Source organism: Aegilops tauschii, chromosome 3 (assembly GCF_002575655.3).
Source record: "Aegilops tauschii subsp. strangulata cultivar AL8/78 chromosome 3, Aet v6.0, whole genome shotgun sequence".
NCBI lineage: Eukaryota > Viridiplantae > Streptophyta > Magnoliopsida > Poales > Poaceae > Aegilops > Aegilops tauschii.
The window spans coordinates 87,773,967-87,792,746 of NC_053037.3; the positions used below are offsets into that span (position 1 = coordinate 87,773,967).

The following is an 18,780-nucleotide window of genomic DNA, read 5'->3' on the forward strand; positions in this document are numbered from 1 at the left end:
CTGCCAATTGTCCCAGTCTACCAAGTGATGTCAATCCCTAGTTAGAATTAAAATGGATATATCAAATCTAAAACACAAAATGGGCGGAGCTTCACTAGGGCTAAGGGGGGCTATGCCACACCTACCCTAGAGAAATTATGTGAAATATCATTACCTGTTAAGCTAAAATATTGAGTATTATCAAAGTTTAAGCAGAATTTGTCCTTTTGGCCCCTCAACTCTGCTTTGCCCCCTCAACAATTTCTGTCAAGCTCTGCCACTGGTCATGGTGCAATAATGTTTTGTCAATTGCTTTGTAGTAAATGTGGGTGGCAGAGTATCTGTCGAAGCTCTACTCTTGGGTGCGTAGTGAAACCAGGTTTGTTCTATTTCCTCCAGTTTACAGCTTTCATATGTTCGATCCCGTAGCCTAGTTAATATTTGAATTTTATGAACTTAACACATCGAGCTACTTTGAATATTCATGACCATGCTTGTGCATAATTGTTCAGTAGTCTCGACACTTCTTATGAAACGGTCATTTTGTTTATGTGCTTTTATTACACCATGGTTTATTTAAAGTTATTCACACATCTTTGTGCCTCCACTTGCTAAGATAAACATACATTGATCCAAAAAATTAGTTTAGAAGACTAAAATGCATATTTGGATGGATTTTGGCAGCTAGGAGCACTAACCAGTACATTCAAAACAATATATCTTCCTCACTACTCTTGAGTTGGACCCTTTAGCTACTTTTCATATAAACAGGGCAAGACAACTTTTTTGTACTATAGGCTCTTTCCCTTTACGTTCCCACTGGAAAAGAGATCTTATAACCATCTGTATCAACCACGTACATCCGTCTTGTTTCCCATCTCTTGAATCAATAGCTTTGTGTTGTTATATGAAGAACCTTCCTCATCGAAAGCCCTCCTTGCCTTAATGGCACAGTCTTTTGCTCTCACCCTCAACTCCTCCGCAACCTCGCCCTCATCCATTAGGGTGTTCACTGCCGTCTGTTGGGGAACGTAGTAATTTCAAAAATTTCCTACGCACACGCAAGATCATGGTGATGCATAGCAACGAGAGGGGAGGGTGTGTCCACGTACCCTCGTAGACCGAAAGCGGAAGCGTTAGCACAACGCGGTTGATGTAGTCGAACGTCTTCACGATCCGACCGATCAAGTACCAAATGCACGGCACCTCCGAGTTCTGCACACGTTCAACTCGATGACGTCCCTCGAACTCCGATCCAGCCGAGCTTTGAGGGAGAGTTCCGTCAGCACGACGGCGTGGTGACGATGATGATGTTCTACCGACGCAGGGCTTCGCCTAAGCACCGCTACGATATTATCGAGGTGGATTATGGTGGAGGGGGGCACCACACACGGCTAAGAGATCAAGAGATCAATTGTTGTGTCTATGGGGTCCCCCCCTCCGTATATAAAGGGGGGGAGGAAGAGGGGGCCGACCAAGGGGAGGAGGCGCGCCCAAGGGGGGGCAATCCTACTCCAAGTAGGTTTTGCCCCCCTTTCCTATTCCAACTAGGAGAAGGGGGAAGGAGGAGGTGGAGAGAAGGAAGGAGAAGGGGGGCCGCCGCCCCCTTCCCTTTCCCAATTCGGATTGGGGCAAGGGGGGCTGCGCGCCACCTCCTGGCCGCCTCTCCTCTTCCACCACTTGGGCCCATGAGGCCCAATAACCCCCGGGGGGTTCCGGTAACCCCCCGGTACTCCGGTATATATCCGATAACCCCCGGAACCATTCCGGTGTCCGAATATAGTCGTCCAATATATCAATCTTCATGTCTCGAACATTTGGAGACTCCTCGTCATGTCCGTGATCACATCCGGGACTCCGAACTTTCTTCGGTACATCAAAACACATAAACTCATAATATAACCGTCATCGAACTTTAAGCGTGCGGACCCTACGGGTTCGAGAACTATGTAGACATGACCGAGACATGTCTCCGGTCAATAACCAATAGCGGAACCTGGATGCTCATATTGGCTCCCACATATTCTATGAAGATCTTTGTCGGTCAAACCGCATAACAACATACGTTGTTCCCTTTGTCATCGGTATGTTACTTGCCCGAGATTCGATCGTCGGTATCTCAATACCTAGTTCAATCTCGTTACCGGCAAGTCTCTTTACTCGTTCCGTAATACATCATCCCGCAACTAACTCATTAGTTGCAATGCTTGCAAGGCTTATAGTGATGTGCATTACCGAGTGGGCCCAGAGATACCTCTCCGACAATCGGAGTGACAAATCCTAATCTCGAAATACGCCAACCCAACAAGTACCTTTGGAGACACCTGTAGAGCACCTTTATAATCACCCAGTTACGTTGTGACGTTTGGTAGCACACAAAGTGTTCCTCCGGTAAACGGGAGTTGCATAATCTCATAGTCATAGGAACATGTATAAGTCATGAAGAAAGCAATAGCAGAATACTAAACGATCGAGTGCTAAGCTAACGGAATGGGTCAAGTCAATCACATCATTCTCCTAATGATGTGATCCCGTTAATCAAATGACAACTCATGTCCATGGCTAGGAAACTCAACCATCTTCGATTAACGAGCTAGTCAAGTAGAGGCATACTAGTGAAACTATGTTTGTTTATGTATTCATACATGTACTAAGTTTCCGGTTAATACAATTCTAGCATGAATAATAAACATTTATCATGATATAAGGAAATAAATAATAACTTTATTATTGCCTCTAGGGCATATTTCCTTCAGTCTCCCACTTGCACTAGAGTCAATAATCTAGTTCACATCACCATGTGATTTAACTCCAATAGTTCACATCACCATGTGATTAACACCCATAGTTTACATCGTCATGTGACCAACACCCAAAGGGTTTACTAGAGTCAATAATCTAGTTCACATCGCTATGTGATTAACACCCAAAGAGTACTAAGGTGTGATCATGTTTTGCTTCTGAGAGAAGTTTAGTCAATGGGTCTGCCACATTCAGATCCGTATGTATTTTGCAAATTTCTATGTCAACAATGCTCTGCACGGAGCTACTCTAGCTAATTGCTCCCACTTTCAATATGTATCCAGATTGAGACTTAGAGTCATCTGGATCAGTGTCAAAACTTGCATCGACGTAACCCTTTACGACGAACCTTTTTGTCACCTCCATAATCGAGAAACATATCCTTATTCCACTAAGGATAATTTTGACCGATGTCCAGTGATCTACTCCTAGATCACTATTGTACTCCCTTGCCAAAATTAGTATAGGGTATACAATAGATCTGGTATATAGCATGGCATACTTTATAGAACCTATGGCTGAGGCATAGGGAATGACTTTCATTCTCTTTCTATCTTCTGCTGTGGTCGGGCTTTGAGTCTTACTCAATTTCACACCTTGTAACACAGGCAAGAACTCTTTCTTTGACTGTTCCATTTTGAACTACTTCAAAATCTTGTCAAGGTATGTACTCATTGAAAAAACTTATCAAGCGTGTTGATCTATCTCTATAGATCTTGATGCTCAATATGTAAGCAGCTTCACCGAGGTCTTTCTTTGAAAAACTCCTTTCGGACACTCCTTTATGCTTTGCAGAATAATTTTACATTATTTCCGATCAACAATATGTCATTCACATATACTTATCAGGAATGCTGTAGTGCTCCCACTCACTTTCTTGTAAATACATGCTTCATCGCAAGTCTGTATAAAACTATATGCTTTGATCACACTATCAAAACGTTTATTCCAACTCCGAGAGGCTTGCACCAGTCCATAAATGGATCGCTGGAGCTTGCACACTTTGTTAGCTCCCTTTGGATCGACAAAACCTTCCGGTTGCATCATATACAACTCTTCTTCTAGAAATCCATTCAGGAGCAGTTTTGACATCCATTTGCCAAATTTCATAATCATAAAATGCGGCAATTGCTAACATGATTCGGACAGTCTTAAGCATAGATACGAATGAAAAAGTCTCATCGTAGTCAACACCTTGAACTTGTCGAAAACCTTTTTGCGACAATTCTAGCTTTGTAGATAGTTACACTACTATCAGCGTCCGTCTTCCTCTTGAGGATCCATTTAATCTCAATGGCTCACCAATCATCGGGCAAGTTAATCAAAGTCCATACTTTGTTCTCATACATGGATCCCATCTCAGATTTCATGGCCTCAAGCCATTTTGCGGAATCAGGGCTCATCATCGCTTCCTCATAGTTCGTAGGTTCGTCATGGTCAAGTAACATGACCTCCAGAACAGGATTACCGTACCACTCTGGTGCGGATCTTACTCTGGTTGACCTACGAGGCTCGGTATTAACTTGATCGGAAGTCTCATGATCATTATCATTAGCTTCCTCACTAATTGGTGTAGGTGTCACATGAACCGGTTTCTGTGATGAACTACTTTCCGATAAGGGAGCAGGTACAGTTACCTCATCAAGTTCTACTTTCCTCCCACTCACTTCTTTCGAGAGAAACTCGTTCTGTAGAAAGGATCCATTCTTAGCAACGAATTTGCCTTCGGATCTGTGATAGAAGATATACCCAATAGTCTCCTTTGGGTATCCTATGAAGACGCATTTCTCTGTTTGGGTTCAAAGTTATCATGTTGAAACTTTTCCACATAAGCATCGCAACCCCAAACTTTAAGAAACAACAACTTTGGTTTCTTGCCAAACCACAGTTCATAAGGTGTCATCTCAATGGATTTAGATGGTGCCCTTTTTAACGTGAATGCAGCTGTCTCTAATGTATAACCCCAAAACAATAGTGGTAGATTGGTAAGAAACATCATAGATCGCACCATATCTAATAAAGTATGGTTATGACGTCCGGACACACCATTACGCTGTGGTGTTCCAGGTGGCGTGAGTTGCGAAACTATTCCGCATTGTTTCAAATGAAGACCAAACTCATAACTCAAATATTCTCCTCCACGATCAGATCGTAGAAACTTTATTTTCTTGTTACGATGATTTTCCACTTCACTCTGAAATTATATGAACTTTTCAAATATTTCAGACTTTATGTTTCATCAAGTAGATATACCCATATCTGCTTGATGTCTACTACACAACCTTCTTCTTGTAGACGTTGTTGGGCCTCCAAGTGCAGAGGTTTGTAGGACAGTAGCAAATTTCCCTCAAGTGGATGACCTAAGGTTTATCAATCCGTGGGAGGCGTAGGATGAAGATGGTCTCTCTCAAACAACCCTGCAATCAAATAACAAAGAGTCTCTTGTGTCCCCAACACACCCAATACAATGGTAAATTGTATAGGTGCACTAGTTCGGCGAAAGAAGTCGGTAAGGGGAGCCACGAGGGGCCCACGAGGGTGGAGGGCGCGCCCAGGGGGTGGGCGCGCCCCCTACCTCATGCTCTCCTCGTTGATCCCCTGACGTGCACTCCAAGTCTCCCGTATTGCTTTCTTTCCAAAAATAACTTTTTCGAAGGTTTCATTCCGTTTGGACTCCGTTTGATATTCCTTTTCTGCGAAACACTGAAACAAGGGAAAAAATAGAAACTGCCACTGGGCTCTGGGTCAATAGGTCAGTCCCAAAAGTAATATAAAAGTGCATACTAAAGCCCATAAAACATCCAAGATGGATGATACGTCTCCAACGTATCTATAATTTTTGATTGTTCCATGCTATTATATTATCTGTTTTGGATGTTTATGGGCTTTATTATGCACTTTTATATTATTTTTGGGACTAACCTATTGACCCAGAGCCCAGTGCCAGTTCCTGTTTTTTCCCTTGTTTCAGTGTTTTGAAGAAAAGGAATATCAAACGGAGTCGAAACGGAATGAAACCTTCCGGAGAAGTTATTTTTGGAAAGAAAGCAACCCGGGAGACTTGGAGTGCACGTCAGGAAAGCAACGAGGGAGGCACGAGGCAGGGGGGGGCGCCCTCCACCCTCGTTGGCCCCTCGTGGCTCCCCTGACGTATTTCTTCCGGCTATATATATCCATATACCCTAAAACGATCGGGGAACAGAATAGATCGGGAGTTCCGCCGCCGCAAGCCTCTGTAGCCACCAAAACCCAATCGGGACCCTATTCCGACACCCTGCCGGAGGGGGGGGGACCCTCACCGGTGGCCATCTTCATCATCCCGGCGCTCTCCATGACGAGGAGGGAGTAGTTCACCCTCGGGGCCGAGGGTATGTACCAGTAGCTATGTGTTTGATCTCTCTCTCGTGTTCTTGATTTGGCACGATCTTGATGTATCGCGAGCTTTGCTATTGCAGTTGGATCTTATGATGTTTCTCCCCCTCTACTCTCTTGTAATGGATTGAGTTTTCCCTTTGAAGTAATCTTATCGGATTGAGTCTTTAATGATTTGAGAACACTTGATGTATGTCTTGCGTGGGATAACCGTGGTGACAATGGGTTATTCTATTCATTCACTTGATGTATGTTTTGGTGATCAACTTGCGGGTTCCGCCCATGAACTTATGCATAGGGGTTGGCACACGTTTTCGTCTTGATTCTCCGGTAGAAAGTTTGGGGCACTCTTTGAGGTTCTATGTGTTGGTAGAATAGATGAATCTGAGATTGTGTGATGCATATCGTATAATCATACCCACTGATACTTGAGGTGACATTGGAGTATCTAGGTGACATTAGGGTTTTGGTTGATGTGTGTCTTAAGGTGTTATTCTAGTACGAACTCTAGGGCTGTTTGTGACACTTATAGGAATAGCCCAATGGATTGATCGGAAAGAATAACTTTGAGGTGGTTTCGTACCCTACCATAATCTCTTCGTTTGTTCTCCGCTATTAGTGACTTTGGAGTGACTCTTTGTTGCATGTTGAGGGATAGTTATATGATCCAATTATGTTATTATTGTTGAGAGAACTTGCACTAGTGAAAGTATGAACCCTAGGCCTTGTTTCCTAGCATTGCAATACCGTTCGTGCTCACTTTTATTATTAGTTACCTTGCTGTTTTTATATTTTCAGATTACAAAAACCTATATCTACCATCCATATTGCACTTGTATCACCATCTCTTCGCCGAACTAGTGCACCTATACAATTTACCATTGTATTGGGTGTGTTCTGGACACAAGAGACTCTTTGTTATTTGGTTGCAGGGTTGCTTGAGAGAGACCATCTTCATCCTACGCTTCCCACGGATTGATAAACCTTAGGTTGTCCACTTGAGGGAAATTTGCTACTGTCCTACAAACCTCTGCACTTGGAGGCCCAACAACGTCTACAAGAAGAAGGTTGCGTAGTAGACATCAAGCAGTTTCTGGCGCCGTTGCCGGGGAGGTTAGTGCTTGAAGGTATATCTTTAGATCTTGCAATCGAATCTTTTAGTTTCTTGTTTTATCACTAGTTTAGTCTATAAAAGAAAACTACAAAAAAATGGAATTGAGTTTGCCTCATACGCTTCATCTTTTTAATATCTTTCGTGAGTATGATGGAAAGGAAAATTGTGCTCAAGTGCTAGAAGAAGAATGCATTAGAATGTTTGGCACTAAATATTTGAATGATGAGCATGATTGCAATGTTGTTAGTATGAATTCTATGAATATCCATGATGCTAATAATATGCAAAGCTACAAGCTTGGGGATGCTATGTTTGATGAAGATGATATTTTTTGTCCCCCAAGTTTTGATGAGGAAATTTACTATGATGAAAGCATGCCCCCTATCTTTGATGATTATTGTGATGACATGTATGCTATAAATAATAATGATAACCATGAAACTTGTCATCTTGATCCTAATTTTCAATCATATGATAGTTATTTTATTAAGTTTGTTCCCACTGTTATTCATGAGAAGAAATTTGCTTATGTGGATAGTAGTAAAAGTTCTATACTTGTAGATCATGAAAAGAATGCTTTAGGTGCTGGTTATATTGTTGAATTAATTCATGATGCTACTGAAAATTATTATGAGGGAGGAATATATGCTTGTAGGAATTGCAATAATATCAAGTTTCCTCTCTATATGCTTAAAGTTTTAAAGTTATGCTTGTTTTGCCTTCCTATGCTAGTTGATTATTGTTCCCATAAGTTGTTTGCTCACAAAATCCCTATGCATAGTAAGTGGGTTAGACTTAAATGTGCTAGTCATATTCTTTATGATGCTCTCTTTATGTTTCAATTCTTATCTTTTATGTGAGCATCATTGAAATCATCATGCCTAGCTAGGGGCGTTAAACGTTAGTGCTTGTTGGGAGGCAACCCAATTTATTTTAGTTTCTTTCTTTTTGGTTCTGTTTAGTAATAAATAATCCATCTAGCTTCTTTTTAGATGTGGTTTTGTGTTTTAATTAGTGTTTGTGCCAAGTAGAACCTTTGGGAAGACTTGGGTGAAGTCTTTATGATCATGCTGTAAAAAACAAAAACTTTAGCGCTCACGAGATTAGCTAAAACTTTTTACTGGAGAGTGCTATTTAGTTTATTCTTTTTTAAGATGATTACTAGACAAATTCCTCAGGTCCACCAATTTAGTTTAGAATTTTTGGAGTTCCATAAGTTTGCGTTAGTTACAGATTACTATAGACTGTTCTGTTTTTGACAGATTTTGTTTCTCGTGTGTTGTTTGCTTATTTTGATGAATCTATGGCTAGTAAAATAGTTTACAAACCATAGAGAAGTTGGAATACAGTAGGTTTAACACCAATATAAATAAAGAATGAGTTCATTACAGTAACTTGAAGTGGTGTTTTGTTTTCTTTCGCTAACGGAGCTTACGAGTTTTCTGTTAAGTTTTGTGTTGTGAAGTTTTCAAGTTTTGGGTAAAGATTCGATGGACTACGGAATAAGGAGTGGCAAGAGCCTAAGCTTGGGGATGCCCAAGGCACCCCAAGGTAATATTCAAGGATAACCAAGAGCCTAAGCTTGGGGATGCCCCGGATGGCATCCCCTCTTTCGTCTTCGTTCATCGGTAACTTTACTTGGAGCTATATTTTTATTCACCACATGATATGTGTTTTGCTTGGAGCGTCATTTTATTTTCTTTTGTTTTGCTTGCTGTTTGAATAAAATACCAAGATCTGAAATTCTTAAATGTTAGAGAGTCTTCACATAGTTATATAATTATTCGACTACTCATTGATCTTCACTTATATCTTTCGGGGTAGTCTGTCGTTTGCTCTAGTGCTTCACTTATATCTTTTAGAGCACAATGGTGGTTTTATTTTGAAGAAATAGATGAACTCTCATGCTTCACTTATATTATTTTGAGAGTCTTAAACAGCATGGTAATTTGCTTAATCCTAATATGCTAGGTATTCAAGACTAGTAAAAACTTTCTTATGAGTGTGTTGAATACTAAGAGAAGTTTGATGCTTGATGATTGTTTTGAGACATGGAGGTAGTGATATTAAAGTTGTGCTAGTTGAGTAGTTGTGAATTTGAGAAATACTTGTGTTGAAGTTTGCAAGTCCCATAGCATGCACGTATGGTAAACGTTATGTAACAAATTTGAAACATGAGGTGTTCTTTGATTGTCCTCCTTATGAGTGGCGGTCGGGGACGAGCGATGGTCTTTTCCTACCAATCTATCCCCCTAGGAGCATGCGCGTAGTGCTTGGTTTTTGATGACTTGTAGATTTTTGCAATAAGTATGTGAGTTCTTTATGACTAATGTTGAGTCCATGGATTATACGCACTCTCACCTTTCCACCATTGCTAGCCTCTTCGGTACCGTGCATTGCCCTTTCTCACATTGAGAGTTGGTGCAAACTTCGCCGGTGCATCCAAACCCCGTGATATGATACGCTCTTTCACACATAAACCTCCTTATATCTTCCTCAAAACAGCCACCATACCTACCTATTATGGCATTTCCATAGCCATTCCGAGATATATTGCCATGCAACTTTCCATCGTTCCGTTTATCATGACACATTCATCATTGTCATATTGCTCTGCATGATCATGTAGTTGACATAGTATTTGTGGCAAAGCCACTGTTCATAATTCTTTCATACATGTCACTCTTGGTTCATTGCATATCCCGGTACACCGCCGGAGGCATTCATATAGAGTCATACTTTGTTCTAGTATCGAGTTGTAATCATTGAGTTGTAAATAAATAGAAGTGTGATGATCATCATTTTCTAGAGCATTGTCCCAAGTGAGGAATTAAAAAAAGGAGAGAAAGGCCATAAAAAAAGAGAAGGCCCAAAAAAAAAGAGAAAAAGAGACAAGGGACAATGTTACTATCCTTTTACCACACTTGTGCTTCAAAGTAGCACCATGACGTTCATAATAGAGAGTCTCTTGTGTTGTCACTTTCATATACTAGTGGGAATTTTTCATTATAGAACTTGGCTTGTATATTCCAACAATGGGCCTCCTCAAGTGCCCTAGGTCTTCGTGAGCAAGCAAGTTGGATGCACACCCACTTAGTTTCTTTTGTTGAGCTTTCATATATTTTTAGCTCTAGTGCATCCGTTGCATGGCAATCCCTACTCCTCGCATTAACATCAATCGATGGGCATCTCCATAGCTCATTGATTAGCCTCGTTGATGTGAGACCTTCTCTTTTTTGTCTTCTCCACATAACCCCCATCATTATATTCTATTCCACCCAAAGTGCTATGTCCATGGCTCACGCTCATGTATTGCATGAAGGTTGAAAAAGTTTGAGATTACTAAAGTATGAAACAATTGCTTGGCTTGTCATCGGGGTTGTGCATGATGAGAGCATTCTTGTGTGATGAAAATGGAGCATGACTAAACTATATGATTTTGTAGGGATGAACTTTCTTTGGCCATGTTATTTTGAGAGGACATAATTGCTTTGTTAGTATGCTTAAAGTATTATTATTTTTATGTCAATATGAACTTTTATCTTGAATCTTTCGGATTTGAATATTCATACCACAATTAAGAAGAATTACATTGAAATTATGCCAAGTAGCATTCCACATCAATTTTTTTTTTATCATTTACCTACTCGAGGATGAGCAGGAATTAAGCTTGGGGATGCTGATACGTCTCCAACGTATCTATAATTTTTGATTGTTCCATGCTATTATATTATCTGTTTTGGATGTTTATGGGCTTTATTATGCACTTTTATATTATTTTTGGGACTAACCTATTGACCCAGAGCCCAGTGCCAGTTCCTGTTTTTCCCTTGTTTCAGTGTTTCGAAGAAAAGGAATATCAAACGGAGTCGAAACGGAATGAAACCTTCTGGAGAAGTTATTTTTGGAAAGAAAGCAACCCGGGAGACTTGGAGTGCACGTCAGGAAAGCAACAAGGGAGGGGGGCGCGCCCACCCCCCCTAGGCGCGCCCTCCACCCTCATGGGCCCCTCGTGGCTCCCCTGACGTATTTCTTCCGCCTGTATATATCCATATACCTAAAACGATCGGGGAACAGAATAGATCGGGAGTTCCGCCGCCGCAAGCCTCTGTAGCCACCAAAACCCAATTGGGACCCTGTTCCGGCACCCTGCCGGAGGGGGGGGGGAACCCTCACCGGTGGCCATCTTCATCATCCCGGCGCTCTCCATGACGAGGAGGGAGTAGTTCACCCTCGGGGCTGAGGGTATGTACCAGTAGCTATGTGTTTGATCTCTCTCTCTCTCTCGTGTTCTTGAGGTGATACGATCTTGATGTATCGCGAGCTTTGCTATTATAGTTGGATCTTATGTTGCTTCTCCCCCTCTACTCCCTTGTAATGGATTGAGTTTTCCCTTTGAAGTAATCTTATCGGATTGAGTCTTTAATGATTTGAGAACACTTGATGTATGTCTTGCCGTGCGTATCTATGGTGACAATGGGATATCACGTGATTCACTTGATGTATGTCTTGCCGTGCGTATGTATGGTGACAATGGGATATCACGTGATTCACTTGATGTATGTTTTGGTGATCAACTTGCGGGTTCCGCCCATGAACTTATGCATAGGGGTTGGCACATGTTTTCGTCTTGATTCTCCGGTAGAAACTTTGGGGCACTCTTTGAGGTTCTATGTGTTGGTTGAATAGATGAATCTGAGATTGTGTGATGCATATCGTATAATCATACCCATGGATACTTGAGGTGACATTGGAGTATCTAGGTGACATTAGGGTTTTGGTTGATATGTGTCTTAAGGTGTTATTCTAGTACGAACTCTAGGGCTGTTTGTGACACTTATAGGAATAGCCCAATGGATTGATTGGAAAGAATAACTTTGAGGTGGTTTCGTACCCTACAATAATCTCTTCGTTTGTTCTCCGCTATTAGTGACTTTGGAGTGACTCTTTGTTGCATGTTGAGGGATAGTTATATGATCCAATTATGTTATTATTGTTGAGAGAACTTGCACTGGTTGTCGTGGTGGGCGCATGGCAGATGCCAAGGGATGGCTAAAGAGAGGAGGAGGCTCGAGGGCGCAGGTGGACTCTAGAGGCGAGGTTGGCATGAGCGGGCGCGGGACGCCGGACATACCCAGGTTCGGGGCTCTCCGGAGAGATAATACCCCTAGTCCTGCCGAGTGTAGTTGGATGATCGATAGTACAATGTTGCTCCTGGAGCTGTATGGAGGAGGAAGGAAGCTGGCCAAGGCTTGGACTGCTCCTTCTCCCCGGTGTTGCTGTTTTGTGGCTAGTCCTCCCGCTCGCTCCTCGAATGATCGTGGGCTCCCAGGGGTTTTATAGTCCAACCCCTTGGGGGTACAATGGTAATGTTACAAGTCGGTGGGTCTGTATTGTCGGTGTCCGGGGACTAGGGCTGGGTCCCGCTGAGGGCTTGTGGTTCGCCGGGTTCCCCTAGGTGCGGGCCCCGCAAGCCTAGGGGGACTGTGCGCCGTCTTGTCGATCGTCAGGGCGTGGCCGAGTTGAGTCACGTACAGTGCTCTCTGTCAGGTTGCCGCTTGCTGTCGTCAGCGGTGAGGGCGGGGGCACTGTAGCCACGCCGGCCCTGGTCAGTGGGTAGGTGAGGGGCACTGTTGCCACGTTCCTGCTGACCAGAGGCATGGGCGGGGCACTGTTGCCTCGTTCATCGTTGATTGAAGTCTCGTCCCCATCATACGGCCTGGATTGGACGGGAGTTGACCCGCGACTGGATTGCGTAGCACGCCATGGGTGGCTCTGGCTTGTTGAGGAGGCTTTGGCCGTGCCAGGTTCGGCTGTCTTGCGCTAGTTGTTGAGGCCGAGCCTATGATCGACCTCTGGGCGCGCTTCTTCTCCTTGAAGCAACAGGGCCCGTCGGCCGGGGAGTTCGCCGATTGCGGCGCCGCTGTCATCTCGAAGCGGTCGGGGGCGGATTTCCCCAAGATCCCGCTGGAGGATTCTGCCAAGAAGTGGCAGAACTCCTTCTTCTACGTCCGCAACCTTGGTGCGGATCGCATCAACCTTCTGGCCTTCGCCATCGCACCGCCGCGGGCGAAGACGAACTGGGGCTACTCGCCCAGGCGCCCGTCGCAGGAGATCGTCAATCTCTGCGAGCGGGTGACGGTGATGAGGACGCAGGAGGGGCTCACCGGCACCGACCTCCTCGCCGCGTTCATCATGCGTCGGGTCCTTCCGCTTCAGGGGCGCTCCTGCCTCATCGGTGAAATGGTCGGCCTTCAAGACCCCAACCGCATGGGGTCAACGCGGCTGTCCGCGGAGCAGGTCGCCCGCGGCGTGAATGACATCTCCAAGGCCAACCTTGGGGAGGACTGGCGGTTCGGCAAGGTGAACCCGGCGCCGCAGGTGAGTGTCTGGTCTTCTTACTTTGCTGCCGCGCACCTTCTCATCCGTCCTGACGCGACGCGGGGGGTACTTCTGAACGCGATTCGGCATCCTTACGCTCGGGCCCCATCGCAGGTGGAGCCGGTGGCGCCAGAGGAGCCCGCGGCTCATGGCGGGGAGGAGGAGGCCGAGTCCGACGCCGGCGCTGGGCGTCGCGCGGGTAAGTCTCGTGTTTTTCTTCATGTCTCTTGAATTGCTGACCGCGGCACGGAACGGTCGGTGCTGACGCCAGTTGTCGGTGTAGTGGCGTTGGGCGGGGGAGGCGGCGACGCGAGCGGAGCCGGGTCCTCGCACGGGGTGCGCCGAGACGCCCGCATGGGAAAGACAGCGTCGCACCGTGACCCCGGGCCCCGAAGCGCATGGCGGACCCGGCCGGGGCTGGGAGGCCGGCCAAGAGGAAGCCCGGCGGTAGGCATGGGAGGCCAACCCCGGTCCCGGTCTTGGCGGGGTAAGCTTCATCTCTCGTTTGCGCTCAGATTTTTTTCTTGAGCTAGTCTTGTTTCTTTTCTGCTCATTCTGTCTTCTTCTCCAGGTCGCCAATCGCGCTGGCGAGGGCGGCGGCGGAAGCCGTGATCGCCGAAGGGGTCGCGTTTCGCAGGAGCCGGTCCGACCTCGCCGACCAGGCCGAGGTGGAGGGACGGGCCGACTCGGACCTCGGCCTGGATCCGAACGATGCCGAAGCCTTGGCCTGGCGGGACAGGAACCGGGCCGAGGCGGAGCTGGAGGCGGCGTCGGTCCGTGCTTGGACCGACGCGGCGGTGGCATGGGCGCGACCCGGCGCGGAGCCGGCCTGGCGCGAGATGCCGGAGGGCACGGTGGTGGCGGCGACGGTCTTTAAGCCGTCGTCGGTGAGGGAGCGGAGGCCGGGCTGAGGTGGTGATCCCCGACCGGGAGGTCGTGGAGGTGGCGGATGACACCCCGCCGCGGGCCGACGTGGTCGAGCGAGCGGGGACTGATGGTGGAGGCGGCGTTGTTTTGGAAGAGACGCTGCGGGCGGCGGTGTCGGAGGCGCCGCCGGTTTTGGAGGAGGCACCGCGGGCGGCGGTGCCGGAGGCCACCCTGGCAGCTGGGCCAGAGACGGCGACGCAGGGCGTCCTGGCGTCCAGGTCGTCGTCGGCGCTGGGAGGGGTGTCGGAGGAGGTGCTGGCCGCATCGCGAGTGGTCAGCGGGGAGTACGCCTTGGTGCCCCGGTAGGGAGGGCGCCGAGCAGCCGTGCCGCAGCCGGCGCGGAGCGGGGGCGCCGTTGTCTTCGGGCCTCAGACCCAGGAGGAGGCGGCGCTGGACGCCGTCAGTCGCCGCCTGCGAGGCCGGACGGAACGGCTCGAGGCCTTCGCCCAGGCCGAGGTGGAGCGGACGCGCGACCTGGAGCGCACCGTTCTGGTAAGTCTTCTTGTAATTTCTTCTTTGTGGGGGCGCGCCAGCGCACCCACTGGGTGTAGCCCCCGAGGTTCGGGCCAACTACGTAGTATTTGGGTCGAATCTTTAGAGTGTTGGCCTTGTTCTGATTTCTGCTTTCTTCAGCATCTCGACGCCTTCCGGGCCGCCGCCTACAATCGTCTCCTGGGCAAGCATCGGGAGCTCGTGGAGCAGCTTGCCGCCAAGGAGGAGGAGCTCCGCGTCACCGCGGGTATTCTTGTGCTCTTTTCTAGTGGGGGCGCGCTAGCGCACCCACTGGGTGTAGCCCCCGAGATTCGGGCCAACTGTGTAACAGTTGTGCCAAATCTTAAGTCTTGCTTTTTTCTTCTGCTGAGTCCTTCTTTTTCGCAGCTGAGGTGCTGTCCTGGCGGACTCGTCTACTCCGGGCCGGTCATCACTACGACTGGCTCATTGCCGACACCGGCCGTCTTGGCGTCGAGGCGGCGCAGGCGAGGGCGGAGGCAGCCGCGGCTCGGCGGTCTCTCGAGGAGGCCAACCGGCTGCATGAGCAGCGGGTCACAAGAGCCGCCTCGAGGCCGAGGTGGAGCTCCTTAAGGCGAAAGCCGCCAAGGTGGCAGAGGCGCAGCAGGCCCTGGTGGAGGCGGACCAGCAGCGCGGCCAGCTGGCCGACGACAAGGGCCGGCTCCAGGCCGAGGTGGATCGCCTGCGGGGGCAGGTCACCACGGCTGAGGGGGCCTGTCAGGACGAGGCCCGTCGCCGCGAGGCGGCTGAGAAGGCGGCCGAAGACAAGGACGCCGAGCTGAAGGCGGCCCTTGCCAAGGCGGCCGATCTGGAGAAGGCGCTCGAGGAGCGCGACCGCGCCATCGAGTGGGAGCGGCGTGGTACGTTGCTTGAGGCGCAGCACCTGGAAGAGTCCTTCTCCAGTAAGTGCTTTTTCTTGTCGTTTGCCGGGTCGGGATCTGGCCTTTCTTCCTTGTTGTTCTTCTTCTAACTCGCTTCTTCCTTTGCGGCAGGGGCCTTCCCAGAGACGCAGCGGCTGGCGGAGGAAGCTGTCCACTATCAGCGCGACCCGGCCGGCGTCGTTGGGTCCGGGACGGGTCCGCGGGTGGCCTGGACCTTCCCGGAGATCATCGCCGCCGCTGAGGCCCGGCTGCAGGTCCTAGGAACGCAGTTGGGGCGGCTGTCCCAGGCCAGCACCGCAATGACGGCGGCCCTATGGCCGGACTTCGTCCAACCGAGCAGCTTCTCGCGCATGGCGAGTTGGTTGGAGATGGGGCCGGACCGGCTTGGCGAGTGGCGCATCTCCGCTGCTCGTGCCGGTGCTGAGATGGCGCTCCGGTTCGCGCTGTCCTGGCATCCGGACCTGCAGCTGGACGCGTTGATGGGCCAGCGGGCCGGTTCGGAGCAGCTCTTGCAGGAGCAAGCCGGCCGGATCACCTCCCGGGCCAGCTACATCGCCGAGTTCGCCTTCCACGGCGAGTTCCATCCGGAGCGGACGGAAGACGGCAGGGCCGTGGACGGCGACGACTACGGCTTGCTCCTCCACAATCCGGAGGGGAGCTCGGAGGAGACGGGTGTCTACCGCGACGCGGGTGCTGAGGAGGACACCGACACCTCGCTGGACCCGGGGGCCACCAGGGGAGAGCCGTCGATGTCACGACATGGCGCTGGAGATGCCTGAGACACTTTGTGTAAAATCTGTTAAATAGCAGGTCCATCCACCCACTGGGGGTTTTAGGGTGTAATGAACTCGGGCCGTGGGCCTTTTCTTAAATACTTGTGTGGATGTCGTGGGTGCTTTTGCTTTTTGCCTTCCGTTTTTTGGACCGATTTCATGCGCTTTTCCTTTCTCAAACCTCCCCCCGTGAGTCAGACAGCCGAGGCTCCGGTCCGTGACAAGGAGTTCGGTTCTTTGAGAGGAGCGCGCAGGACTTGGGTCCCTCGAAACGTTGAGCGCGAGCGAAACACCCACTGGGCAGGCTGGCGGCAATCCGGCAAAGCCGGTTGGCGAGCAGCCGGTCGTGCGGCTGTTCATTTGATGAATGGTGGGCCGGGTTGATCGACCCGACAGCCTTTGACTTAGTGTATGAAGCGTAAAGGAGCTTTGGCCCGTTGTGCTTGCCAACCGACAGCGAAAGCTGGATCTGTGGCTTTAGGGCAAAGTGGGGGACCGCGGCATCCTAACTTCATCAGGAATCACCAAGTAAGGCGGCGAGGTGGCGACCGAGCCGGCCAGCCCCCGAGCCCCCAGGTCGAGCGAGTCGGACCGGTGGCTGGGTTCAGTGGTATAGTGATGCAAGAAAATAGGGACACAATAAATTGGTCGACAAAAGGCAGCCCCCGAGTCTCGTTCGGGGACCCCATAGTTTCATGCATTTACAAAAGGCGATGATACATACGCTCGTGCGGCTAACCGTAGAACGAGCGGAGGAGTTCCGCGTTCCACGGCCGGGTCGTTTCTTCACCGGCGGTGTCCTTCTTGCGCTTCCTTGACTTGCGTGCGTCGATGAGGTAGTAGGCATTGCGGTCGCGCAAGGCCCTGCTCACGATGAATGGGCCCTCCCATGGAGGGGACAGCTTGTGCTGGCCTGCCTGCTCTTGGACGAGTCGGAGGACGAGGTCGCCCTTGCGGAACGCGAGGGGCTTGATCTTCTTATTGTGGTAGTGCCTCAGGCCTTGCTGGTAGATGGCCGAGCGACTGAGCGCTAGGAGGCGTGCTTCTTCGAGCAGGTCGACGCCATCTTCGCGGGCTTCTCTGGCTTCGGCTTCGGTGTACATCGCGACGCGCGGCGAGTCGAACTCGACGTTGGTCGGGATGACGGCTTCGGCTCCGTAGACGAGGAAGAACGGGGTGAACCCGGTCGACCGATTCGGCGTGGTGCGTAGACTCCAGAGAACGGCTGGCAACTCGTCAAGCCAGCTGCCGGGTGAGCGGATGTGCGGCTCGGCGAGTCGTGGCTTGACGCCGGACAGGATGAGTCCATTGGCCCACTCGACCTGCCCGTTGGACTGCGGATGCGCAACGGAGGCCAGGTCGAGGCGGATGCCGGAGACGGAGCAGTATTGCTCGAGCGCGCCCTTGGCAAAGTTGGTGTCGTTGTCGGTGATGATGCTGTTCGGCATGCCATAGCGCACCGCTATGTCCTTGATGAACCGGACGGCTGTTGGCCCGTCCAGTTTCTTGATTGGTCTTGCCTCGATCCACTTGGTGAATTTTTCCACTGCCACCAGCAAGTGCGTCATGCCGCCTCGAGCAGTTTTGAAGGGTCCCACCATGTCGAGTCCCCAGATCGCGAAGGGCCAGGCGATCGGTATGGTGCGGAGTGCTGACGCCGGCTGGTGGCTGCGTTTGCTGAAGCGCTGGCATCCCTCACACTTGAGGACGAGCGACTCGGCATCTTGGAGGCCCGTGGGCCAGTAGAAACCGTGGCGGAACGCCTTGGCCACCAGGGATCGTGATGCGGCGTGGTGCCCACACTCGCCCTGATGTATGTCGAGGAGGATGTCGATGCCCCGTTCCTGCTCGACGTAGCGCTGGAACACGCTGGTGGAGCTGCGCTTGACGAGCTCGTTGTTGATGATGCTGTAGGCAGACGCCCGGCGCTGCACTTGCCGAGCTTCGGTCTCGTCCATGGGGAGAACCCCGTTCTCCAAAAATTCTGATATTGGGAGGGCCCAAGATGGAGCCGTAACCACGACAAAGACGGCCACCAGGG

At 49.3% G+C, this 18,780-nt stretch overlaps 1 pseudogene; it reads right to left on the reverse strand.

Annotated features, from left to right (window-relative positions):
* Positions 1–274: 274 nt before the first annotated feature.
* Positions 275–18,780, reverse strand: part of LOC109757133 (UDP-glycosyltransferase 73C4-like) — a 39,270-nt pseudogene continuing 20,764 nt past the window's right edge.